Source organism: Hetaerina americana, unplaced genomic scaffold (genome assembly GCF_022747635.1).
Source record: "Hetaerina americana unplaced genomic scaffold, ioHetAmer1.1.p SCAF_7, whole genome shotgun sequence".
Lineage (NCBI taxonomy): Eukaryota > Metazoa > Arthropoda > Insecta > Odonata > Calopterygidae > Hetaerina > Hetaerina americana.
The window spans coordinates 4810689-4823225 of NW_027287316.1; positions in this window are offsets into that span (position 1 = coordinate 4810689).

Sequence of the window (12537 nt, forward strand, 5' to 3'; positions counted from 1 at the left end):
TGTGGCCCAATCTCACGTCAATGAATTTGCATGGTGGATGACGTTCAAAATCTGTTGTAAGGTTTCACAGATGGTGGTGGTATGAGGAGTTCATTCAATTTTTTTCCAAATCAATTATGACACACCCCTTGCACGCTTAGGAAGTCTTGACTCCGCCTTTGACGGAATAAGAGTTGCGCTTAAATACAAATACTCCTGTCGTTCATGGTAACTTTGAATGGACCAGATGAGACATTGGAGGTGGGTTACGGTTATAGTTGCGATTTACTCAAGTTACATTTTATTGGCGGACACCGATTATTATCTATTGCTCATTAATGTTATCAGGAGACGTATGTCCAAAGCTCAATTGCATGACGAAGAGGCTCTAATCCAAAACGAACTTGTTTTGAATTTGGCGATTTCATTCTGGCAATATCGTTTGCACAGTATTTTGATTCCCCACAGGTGTAATATGTACGGGAATCTTCAGAACTTGAGATTGAAAGTGTCCGTTGTAGACGAGGCCGTTTTCCTACTATTACTATTTTACTATTATTTTGTTGGGCGTTATATAGCATATTTTGACGTATATGATTATTTTACTTATTTATTTATTCAATATTAGTCCGAAAACAGCACATTTTGGCCTTAACATCGAACTATTCACAACGATAACAATGGTCACATTTACAAACACCCAAGCTCTAGATGGAGGGAAACTCACCTAGGCGGGAATCGAACCCGCGACCCTTGGAATGGAAGACGAGGACGTTACCCCGCCGCCCCCGGGGTCGGCAACGGATTACATTTGACTTTGTTATTCAAGGCTGGTCAGCAACTCCATTCCCTCGTGTAAGATGAGAGTCATGGTCGTTTTGAAATGATTTAAAAAAGGAATAGAACATGTATAGTTGGCCTGTAGTGTTGAATTATCAATTATTTTTTGTAGTACTCGTGTATTAAATAAAGTGGAGTTAATGAACTGATGACATCGTCGATAAAAAAACCCTCCTCAAGTACTTCTTCATTACATTATTGTTGTGTGTGTTTGCGAATGAGTCGGTTAATATATGCCGCAATTTCCGTCAACGGGTTCATTGAGGGAATAGTTGAATGCCGTAATATTTTTCAATCGGACAAATATGATATAATTTATTCCCATGCCCTTTTTTAGGTCGGCATTGTGCTTATCGGGCATTGTGCTTATCGGACAATCTCAGAGAATGATGATAATAATGTCACATCATGGTTACAATCAGTGACTATCTTTCCTTCATTTGTGAGGTCGATAGGTTTTCGGTCTTAACCTGCAGGCAGTAATATACATGTGGACTTCTAAGGTCACGGTGCTTCCTTGAATAATCTCAGGAAAGAAGGCAGATAATCCCCGCGTTGACACCGAGTGTATCGCTAGATTTCTGTTTACATCCGTGTTGATTTACCCTAAGTCTGTACATAGAAAGCTTTTAATCATCGAGAAGAACGGAAACGTAGAAAGGCGGATCGCGGGAAATGGCGGAGTCGCTGTCGAAGCATCTCAATATGTACATTCTGCCTTACACCACCTTTTAATTGTTTCCTGTGGGAAATGATGCATTCTGGAAAATACCGTCATGGTCATTGTACGTACATATACTGTCTTATGTATAAGTAATTAAAAAAGAATATTTGATTAGGATTCAACGTTAAAGTAAAACAATTGCGTAGTCCGAATTGCCAGACCTCTGGTAAAACCGTTTGCGATGGTTCTCGAAATTGTGGTTCGTAACCCCTATAATTATCAATTTCTGCTTATGGGGGAACCCTGTACTGCCCTTCGCTTAATTTCAATAAAAACATATTTTTAAAAGATCCATACTCAGTCCCGTGAAAACTGGTACGAGAGTCCGACAGTTATGTCGGTCTTGAGATACTTGTCATGAATGCTAAGGTTCCCCCCTTAACATTCATTATACATATTCATGGTGGTTTAGTAATTAGCTCCGGATTGATATTATTATAGAGTATAGTGGTTGCAATTAATGCGACGCCAAAAAATGAATAACTTGCTCTTGACGGTGGTCGTACTCATTTTGCTTTTCAAGTCTTGATAATTTCAATTATTGCCGAAATTACTGGAATGCATACCGTTGCAATGTGAGCCGACCGCCTGATGAAAGACGACAGAGTTGTGTAGAAGCTGATGTTTTGTGAATGAAAACTGCCAGTTAAGAATAATGTTGAAACTTCCGTTTTAAACCGAGACGTTCTGCTATTTTCTTTTCCACGTCCGAAGCACGCAATAAAATATCTTTAACTCTTAATTTTTTTTAAACGAATCGGGTGTTTCCTTTCCGGGCTACCGTTTCCCGTATTAACAAAAAATGCTCCAGTTCATGACTGCCGGTCTGTCATCACTGGAAGTATGTGCACGTCTTCACCAAAGGCGTAACTGCAAGATTTTGTGTTCCCCATTTTCGGTTGATCATCCTGGTGGCATTGGCCTGTGACCACGTTTGCTCGAGTGTATTGCTTATTGTAATCAGTCCGTCAGCCACTTCTTTTTATTCAACGAATGCTCATTCAGCGTGTCGTGATTGAAAATTAATTGATAAGGTGGTCTTCCTGTTTGGCGCTCCCTTAAGGACATTATTTAAGTTGCGATGGATTCATAAATAAAAGTAATTTAGTGTTTTTTTGTTGTTATTAAAATGATTGTTGCCGTCCACTCATAAACATCTTTATTACCGAAGCCGTGCAGTGATGATTTTATTCAGCCCTTATAGGTGTATAGGATTCGGTATTCATTATCGAGGATTAGTTGAGTTGTTTTATTTTCGTCGCCCATCACTCGCTAGTCCGAATCGAACCGAAACGGCCCCCCCTAAATCTCCCTTTTGTACCTGATGAAGTCACGCTGCCTTTCAGTTTTGGCCTGTGTATGTACTTAGGTGTGTGTTGCGAAACCGTTGGCTTGGCAGTTCCGCGCGGGGCAGCGCCTTTCCTGGTTGCCCAGTATTCGTGTTGTTATGTTGCTTCCCCTGAGGCGCTGGGGGGATGGGGGCAGTGTGAAGGGGGGGAGGGCTGGGCGCCGTTTGCGGAGTCGTCGTCGCCTTGTCCCCCCCCCCTCCCCTCGGCCCCCTCCTATTCTCTCAGCTGTTCCCCTTCGGATCGGCCGGGCGAGTCCGCCGCAGTCCGCGTGAGTGAGCAGTGTCTCGCGGGTGGCGGCCACTCGCGGCGCCGAGGTCCTCCACGAAGATTGAAGCGAGCGAGGTGGACGATTTTTCGCACTGATTGTTTGTTTCCCATATAATAATCAATAAATGAAATTCTCAGGATGGTGCAATTGTTCCCGAAAGGCATATCTTTTGCTTTTTCACTTAATATCAAAATTTGCTGGCATTTTTCTGGTGACAGATTTTGCTGCATGTTTTCACGTGCAATATTACTGTGAGTAGAGCCACATTCCGTTTTTGAATTATTTTTAGCCAGGCACTTAGTGCAACCTTCGCGGATCCGAGTATTGCGAGTCGGGGGGTCGTAGGTTCTTCACCTCTTCTTTGACATTTAATTTCGCGACCTTCGAATCGGCCGTGAGGGGGCCGGGCAGGTTTCTGCTGTCTCACTCGAACTCGTCATCGTTTCTTCCGGCATACTTCTGGTCGCGTAACTGGAAAGTTTTGAGCAGAACGGGTAAAAATCAGGAAAGAGCGACGCACGACAAACCGGTTGTCCTTTTCGCTTAATTATTGTTTCGAACTTCGCCTTCGTTGATGTTTGGAAGAAGGATATTATTCCTTGCATCCTCCATTTTGTAATGCTAATTTTCCATTGCATGCATGTGGCTCTCATTTTCTTGGCTCTGTGAGGTCTGATGCCTTATTTTCCGTGTAAAATGTGCCGTTTCAGAATGCAGTAAACATGCACACACAGGCAGGAATTTCATTGGCGATGCAATGCGCAGGCATTAGGGTGATGAAGTAGTAGTCGTGATGACGTTGTGTATACCGATGTAATTCTTTGGGTTGACGCAAATACCTTCGTAATTGAACTGTTACGTAAATTGTTCAAGATTGTATTGGGCGGAACGGCGGACTTATTTCATCTGCGGAAGGAAAATGAAACTAGATATTTCCCGTGGCTTCCTCTGTCGAGGGCACTTGTTAGCGCTCAGTGTCTTCAGTATGTACATGCAGATGGCACTGAGCGTCGAAACGTCACTAGCATAGGGAACATTTAAGGGTGGATAATTATTTATTTTAATGTCGTCGTTTAATTTTTCCTACTTGACGGTTGAGTGGCATGATAATTATTCATGGTGTTCCAATTGGTAGGCTTCGAATGGGACTCCTCGCCTTCTCAGAATATGTTCTGTTGACTGTTCGGTTATGCAACCGTCCGCCATTTTTCAATTGTCTTCCTTACCGTCCGGCTTACTTTTTACCCGCCGCCGTCACGTCTCAGGAGCCTCCGTTTTAATTGTCTCTCCTCTCTCTTTCTCTCCTTAGTACACCTAGGCTTATAAACCAATCACAGCAACACTCCAATTTTAGACATTTCTTTTGCCTATCTTTTCTACAAAAGTACTCAATAGCCCCTTATGGCTTGCACTCCGGGTAATATGACCGTGATTTTGAGATTTACATGATCCCCTCTTGCCCCTTAAGTTGAGATCCCTGCCCCTGCAGTTCGTCCCGAGGGTGCTCAGTCTCTCGCACCCCCCCCCACCTGCCATCGTCTACCGCCCGGCGTGAAATGCAAGTCAGTCTTCCCCTCCCCAATGAGTGGTGGCTCCCTCCCCATGCAGAAGGATGGGGGCGTCACTTCTCGGGCACCTCTGACGACTTAAGACGCACTCATCTGTTTGTGCCGCCGCCGAGGACGAGTAATCAGCTATTGGAATATGTCCCATTGTTTTGTTTACAATGAATAATGAGGTCAGAACTCGGGAACAATTATGAATGATGCCTTGGGTTTTTTGTATAAATTTCCATGCTCTGGTAAGCAAGCATGTTGCCACTGATTGATTGCATTTTGTGAAATCACTTCAATGGTGCAGTAATAGAAATTTTGAGGGTGGGGGTGGGCTTTGGTTTCGTGTGCTGAATATATGTTACCCTCTTTTTGAGTGTCGCCATACTGTAATAATATGCTACGAAACTTTTCACGGATATGACACTTGTCAATTAAATAATTAGATTTTGCTTGATCCTAAATTACCCTGTATTCATTTTCCATATCAGTAACCATAATTTAAGATCGCTTTTACTTGTGCAGGCATACTGTTTATCGCGTAGAGCTGATTTCATCACATTAGCGTTTCATATCAAAGAGCCTCGTGAGTGCTTCAGGGGAGCTCTAGTTTAGGATTCGCACAAGTCTTGGGTCGAGCGTCGTATTCGGGACAGTTTGCAATTTAAATGACCTTGGAGTATCAAATTGACTCCATTAGTTTGATCTGAATCGATTTTCCCGGCGTTTCCGCGCATTCCGCCACATGTCAACCCCTCGCATCACGCTTGGGAATCTTCGTCCACTTCTTCCGAAAGAACTCCCTCTGCCTCGTGATTTAAAAATAGTTCGGAGCAGCTGCCCACACGCGGTAGGCTAAAAAATGTGTCACTGTCATTGTAGCATTCTTTAGCCAGGCTTGAAGGATAGTCATTTTGGAATCTATGATCTTGCTCGGTGGGAATTGAAGCGGTTACGGTACTTGATTGCTCCATCTCTTTTGTGTCGCTAAAAATCCCGTAGACATTGGTCTCTGTCGTTTTGAATCAATGTTGTTGCTCCGACGCTTAATACCTGTGAGTTAATTTTTTTAATATATAAACCAATTGGCGTTTGATAATCTTCCTGCTGGTAACTCTCTGATATAGGCTCGCACATATGCCAAGCGTCTTTTTCAAGTGAAAAGATCTCCGAATGATATTATTTGTTCTGAAATTATGTGTACTACCAAACCTTGCCGCAGTATTTAAATAATGTTGTCCTATCCTGTTCTCAGAACAGCAAATATGAAGACTAGTTCTTTTTATAAAAATGTACTCTCTCGATGTAAGGTGATGTGGTTTATTAAATCACTGAATTTGGATTGAACAGCAAGCTCAGGTTCTTCTTTATCGTACAATGCCTTGGTAAGGTTTACCAATGGTTTAGTTGGCGATCTCCTGTTTTAAAAAAGTCGTGAATTTTTTTCCCAGCCAGTAGGGTCGCTGTTATCTTATCTGAAGAGATACGTTGCGGGAACGTGAGATTTATCCCATTCAAAATTTTAAAATAGTGTACTATTACCAGAATAAACGTTTATTGCCTTGCAAAGTGTTCATTATCGTTGTAAAGAACAGGATTGTAATGAATCGCGGACCGAGAAAAGGAAAAACTTCGATGAATATACGAGGGGAAAATCAGATGGTCATCGGTGGAAAACTCACGAAGACCTTGCCACAATCTCGTTACGCTGTGGAGATGTTTTTGTTTATGTAAATATATTCATATTTAAGTCATGGCTTGTAATGTTTATGAAAATTAATATTAGTATTTCAAAGGAAAAACACCTATCGTCCTCCCATGTTTTTTCACATAACACGAATTTATATCAATTTGCCCTTTGGGAAACTTTATGTAAATTGTTGTTAATCATAGTCTTATTGGTTAGTGCTTTTGTTCCATTTTATGCAAATACACTCTGGCAACTTATATAACCTCAGTTCCAAGTACGGAACGCGATGTTTATATTATATGATGTGATGGCCGGAGAGTATCATAGAGCAATCAGCCTTCAAATTCCACCGCAAGAGACGTAAAGGTTATTTTTATGCACATGTTTCAATTGAGCTGACATTCAAGATCCGACCACCTGCGTTCATTATTAACCAATTAGACTTATGATTAAAATTTCAGCGCGGAAAACGGGCTTAAGTTACTGTTTGCCATTGAAGACTTAAGGCTATAATTAAACCTTCATGTTACTTTCCACCCAAGAAAGATCATTGCACCAAAATGAAAACGTAAGCCAACGGGATTAGGCCTCCTTTTTTAGGGTAGATATTACCATATTTTGGACTGCATACGGGCCACGAAGTACAAAACCTCGTGAAATCGCAAATTTGCTTAATTCGTGCGACAGTTGCTTCAAAATGTGTTCGCGATTATCTGAAAACGATCGAATTCATGCCCTCGTACGTGCCTTACGTATTCGTATTAGGACATGGATGTCGGGTGGAGACAGATTTGAATTGGCCACGAGAATTAACTGAGATAGTATGCACTAAATAAAGATAATATTTTCTGTAAAATTGAAGTAAACGCTTATTTACAATGCTTAAAAATAATCGCCGTAAATAACAATCTTACTCGCTAATAAAGATGAATGGAGCGAGTAATGACGAATTATTCAAGAGGATCACGTTTGTAATGATCACCATATTGCCGAATGCCCAATTAGTGCTTCGCCTCACGCGAAACGAAGAAGAAATGTCAAATAGGTATTAAAACTTATAACCCTTCGACTAACCTACAATATAACTAAATAATGCATTCATTCCTCGAAAGACAATAAAGAATGGAAAGTTAAATAACGTGAAGTGTAAATAAGTTGCGCCTTTTTCAAGGACTTATGAAAACTAAGGTTACTATTTAATTCTCTATTCCAGTTATTATTCCTTAGTCAATCGATAAGTTGATAGGTTCTGAATGGACATCCAAGTCAACATGACAACATCGCTACCTATCTTAGCTTCGAAAATATGGCGCGTATGAAATAATTTGAAAGAGGAGCGTGCTTGCTGGAGGGGGAGTTCAATCTGATGCTGACGCCAGGGACACGAACGAGTGATTGATGCCGTCTTGGTGCCCTGCGCGGCTCGCGATTCGTGCGGGGCCTACCGCCTCTTGCCTCTCATCGCCCCCTAGTGCTTTGAAAACCAAGAGGGGGGTGGGCGTTCCTACTCCAAGCACCCCCCCCCCTTTTATGGGGAGCCGCTAGTATTGTTTAAACGTATCGATAACATTTTTGTGTTATATTGTACGCTCTGGATAACTTTCAGTAAACCGCATGAATCAGATACGGAACGTCTTAAAATGTTAAAAAAAATGTTAATGGTAATGAGGCGTGCTGTTGTCCGAAAATGGTTTCTTAGCGAATGTTAAATGATGCGTGATTGGTCGTCAGACCCTGCTAGTCGTCAGTGCAAAACTAAGACCGTAGACTAGTCTAATTAGCTGTAAAAATTTACAGCTAATATACCGGACATAAATGATAAGGCGAAGCATTTTGCTTCGTGTAGGCACGATACTGCTACGCCCTGGATAAATTCCGCTTCGAGGCTTAGTGGCCATACCGAGGACCCTTGGAGTTGAAAGGTAAGACCTTTCAACTACCCTTCAAGGTACCCGACCTCCCCCCCATTCATTTTCAAATCGCGGACAAACAAACACGCCCGTTAACACGTTAAACTTGCGATAGGCCTGGTGTTTTCTGTCTGCCTTTCCTTCTAAAAACTGTAATGGATCTGGTTGAAGATTCCCCATCGGTTAATTTGGCAAGGGTAGTGTCCAAACATCCTCTACGACACTTCCAAGAGTCGACTAGCATGATTCAAGTTAATGCGCCGTGTGGGGGATCACTGGAGATGGAGTTGCCCATGGGAGAACGGCGACCATTACGCCTGTTGGTCTGGACCTCCTAGCTTGGTATGGTGGGCAGTGATTTTCAAGTCCATTCGGCATTCATTTTAGCGCCACTAACTCCTTCGCATCCATTGTATTTATTGTCTTCCGGGTTTCTGACGGGTTTTTAGCCAATCAGGCGACGCGCACGTGATTCCTTATTCCAGTAGAAAACCGTCAATGCGGAATACTTGATCGACTCCTGAGGCATGAATATGCATTCCGGGTCACATTTTTCATGCACAGGTATTTCCACTTTTTTGTTTGCAGGGGAATTTGCTAGGTTTCTCGACAGCGTCAGTGTAATTTGATAATTAAAAAAATATATTAATATATACCCTGCAAGCCATCCCTAGGGTGTGTGACGGGGTGAATACACCCAAGAATAATTTTACCCGGACATGGCCCTACCGCGGTCGAACGACGTTATTATGATCCCTTATCGTTCGTGGAAAAAAATGACATTTCAAATTATCTCTTCTTCACTTAATCTCTCTAATTTTATTAACATGATATCTCCTACCGTAGTACGATGGGGGTAATAATACTTTTTCAACATCACTGCTAAAGGGACATCCTTCCAATTTATGCAAGAGAGTTAATCTTCAAATTAACCATCGCTCCGTGAGTGATTCTTAGCCTAGCTACTGTAATGTTTTGGATACACTTCCAAGTTTCACAAATCTAGCTCCTCTACACTGAACGGGATCCAATTGGGCAAGTAATCCAACTTCGTGAGGATACTAGCAGCATATTCTAAATGAGGCCTAAACAACGACTGATAACATTTCTCTTTGACCTTTTAATCACATTTACCAAATACTCGTCTAATAAATCCTAATGTTTTGTTAGCTTGTCCTCACATTCCCCGTATGTGTTTCACCCTGGAGAGATCGTGAGTGAGGGTGACGTCTAGATATTTAATTGAGTCTACACATTCCATTTCGGTGTTCTCAATGCATTCGGTGTTCGGGAAGGAATCGGTCTTGTCCAAAAATTAATTACTACGCACTTTTTGAGGTCTAATTTTAATTGCAAAGTGTCGTATCAGCGTTTTATAGCATCAAGGTCATCTGATAAAGCTGCTGTGTCCTCAGGATCACGGATAGCATGGTAAACCATCGTCGGCAAATAAACAAACTTTACCTGTATTTGGAAAGTTCCGCGATCGGTAAAATTTTATAAAGCTTATGACGATGCGTTTTTGTTTATCCCGTTGGCAGTGTTTAAAAGCTCATGTTCACTTAGTTTGTGTTTTCATCATAATATTGTTTCTCGTAATATAAGGGAAGATATCTCATTTTGAATGGATTATATTACTCCTTGAAGAATATGTTATTAGCAGAATCTAGAATATATTTTGTGAAACGGCAGTGTGTTTTATGAGCTTATGTATTTTATAAATTGCGTCCTTGGGTCATTGTGGCCACCCTTACATACACCCACCATTTTTGTTTTCGTTTCTGATAATCCTGTCGCACGGGAGTTTAGCCTCCATGAACTAACGTAGGGAAGGGTACACCAACAGCACTGCTATTTTTATGCTCTAGGGGCGGTATGATGACTATCCGTTAGAGTCATTGGTAACCTTTCACTTTGGCATAAGGAGTATTATGACTCTCTGTTTGACCTCGAATACCGTTAAAGAGACAGTTTATTTAGTCTCATGATGAATCTTCAAACGAGGCCTAAAGCGAAAGTTAGGCCAGCAAGCGCCATGCTTGAAAGCTCGAGTTGATGCCTCACGATATTCATATGGTGTTTCATTTTTGCCGTTAAAATTATACATTTTGAACTAGTTGGTAGCATTAATTACAATGCTTGTCAATAAGCTTTGTGAGTTAACGAGTCGAACAATCGCTGATCTTTTTGCGTCCACGTCGAAAGTCTGAGATTAAAATTTAGGCAAAGGGATCGAGGTGGCGCCGTGTGTAATTTACCGGTTTCCCACCCCGAGGATGCTGGCTTTAATCCCGGAGGTGGCAAAATATTTCAACGGTATCCCTTCATGGGGTGCTACGTATGTGCAGAGCGCTTCAACTGGAGCTCGCCGTCCGTCGGATGGACGTCAAACCGTGTTCCCCTTGGCGCCTGTCGTTACCAGTGGACTGATGCCGGGGTTCCCGCCCCCCTTCCTCTATTCCCCGAATATCCTACCCCCTGCCGAATTATCCACCCATCCCTAATGGCGCGAGTGACCTTGGCTCTCGGTCGCCTCCCCAGATAACTAACAATAATAGGTACATTGCACAGCTTACGGAGGACATAACTCAGTAAACCAACATCTGCCTTCAGTAAATATACGAGAGGTTTATAAAAAAGTATTTTACCAATCCCGAGGTCACTTAATCTCCAATGATGCGTAATTAGTTTCAAAGGGTTGATATCGGTGACTTTTTTGCAACTCAACCGCTATGTTAACACATTCAACAATTCAGGTAAGTTCAAACGAGTTCAAGTAAGTTCTACTTGATCGTAGAGAAGGCGAAGCGTGAAATGAAGGTAACTGACTTGTGTTGTGTATGGCATCGCGGACAAAGTTATTCGTAGCAGCAGGAACGACCGTGAATTTGTGAGTGCAATTAAAAGTCGGCTCTGAAATGTTAACGTGAACACACAACGCTTATTGCAAACGCAAACGTCGCACATACAGTAGCGTCCTGTATTTAATATACAAAGACAATATTGACTTATGACATTCACTAGCTGGAGGAAAAATGAAACTTAATGATCGTACAAAGTAAGATTTGTCTTTCTACTCGAAATATGATAGCATTGCAGGGATGAGTTTCATTTACTCCCGAACCTCATGTGACGTCATTGTAATAATATGCAGTAATTAGGTAATTTAGGTTACACATAAATACATATAGACAGACATCAATTCATTTAGCAATGAATGGAAAGGAATGAAGGGAGATAGAGAGTACTGAGAGATGAAGAGGGTCCTGATATAGAGTAGGATGCTGGATTTTGTGTTTTGTTAAGACTCACAAAGTATTATATATATATATATATATATATATATATATATATATATATATATATATATATATATATATATATATATATAAAATGGGCTGACACAACATAACACAAATAGAACAGAATAGACACATATAAAAGAACACTTACACGGTAAATTGTTCGAGCTTTCGGCCCTCTCAGGGGCCTTCTTCAAGAGAGACTCTCTTGAAGAAGGCCCCTGAGAGGGCCGAAAGCTCGAACAATTTACCGTGTAAGTGTTCTTTTATATGTGTCTATTCTGTTCTATTTGTGTTATGTTGTGTCAGCCCATTATTGTGCCGCTCGTATGAGTTTTTCCGTACAATCGTTATATATATATATATATATATATATATATATATATATATATATATATATATATATATATATATATCAGTACACACTGGTCAACCGTGCTACGTTCGCCGCCGTGCATTATTGCTTTAGGTGTCTTTTGCTTTTCTTTCCTGCAAACGTCCTATTGTATTCAATAACTGCTAATTCACGGCTTATTTTGTCAAACTTCCCCGCTACGTTCTTCAATTCGCCTCAACAACTGATCCATTTATTTCCTGCTGGCCATAAAACAACATCGTGCCTCCCAGTTTTATTCAAAGTTACTTATCATTTTTACCCATTCCGTCGTTACTATACCTAGCCCTTGATGATTATTTGGAAGACTAATTTCACTGTCTTTTTTACAGTCCACCCTCCTCCGCCTCCCTTTTACAACGCTTCAAATATTGCAATCTTCCAATCGTCCGGCAGTATTAATTTTTGCAATTACATATTTATAAAAACTTCCAGGAACGAATAATTGGTAACTTCACCTGGAAATTCAACGTCTCGCCAGATATAACACTTCCGCATGCAGCTTTTCCCCGTACAGCATTCTCACTG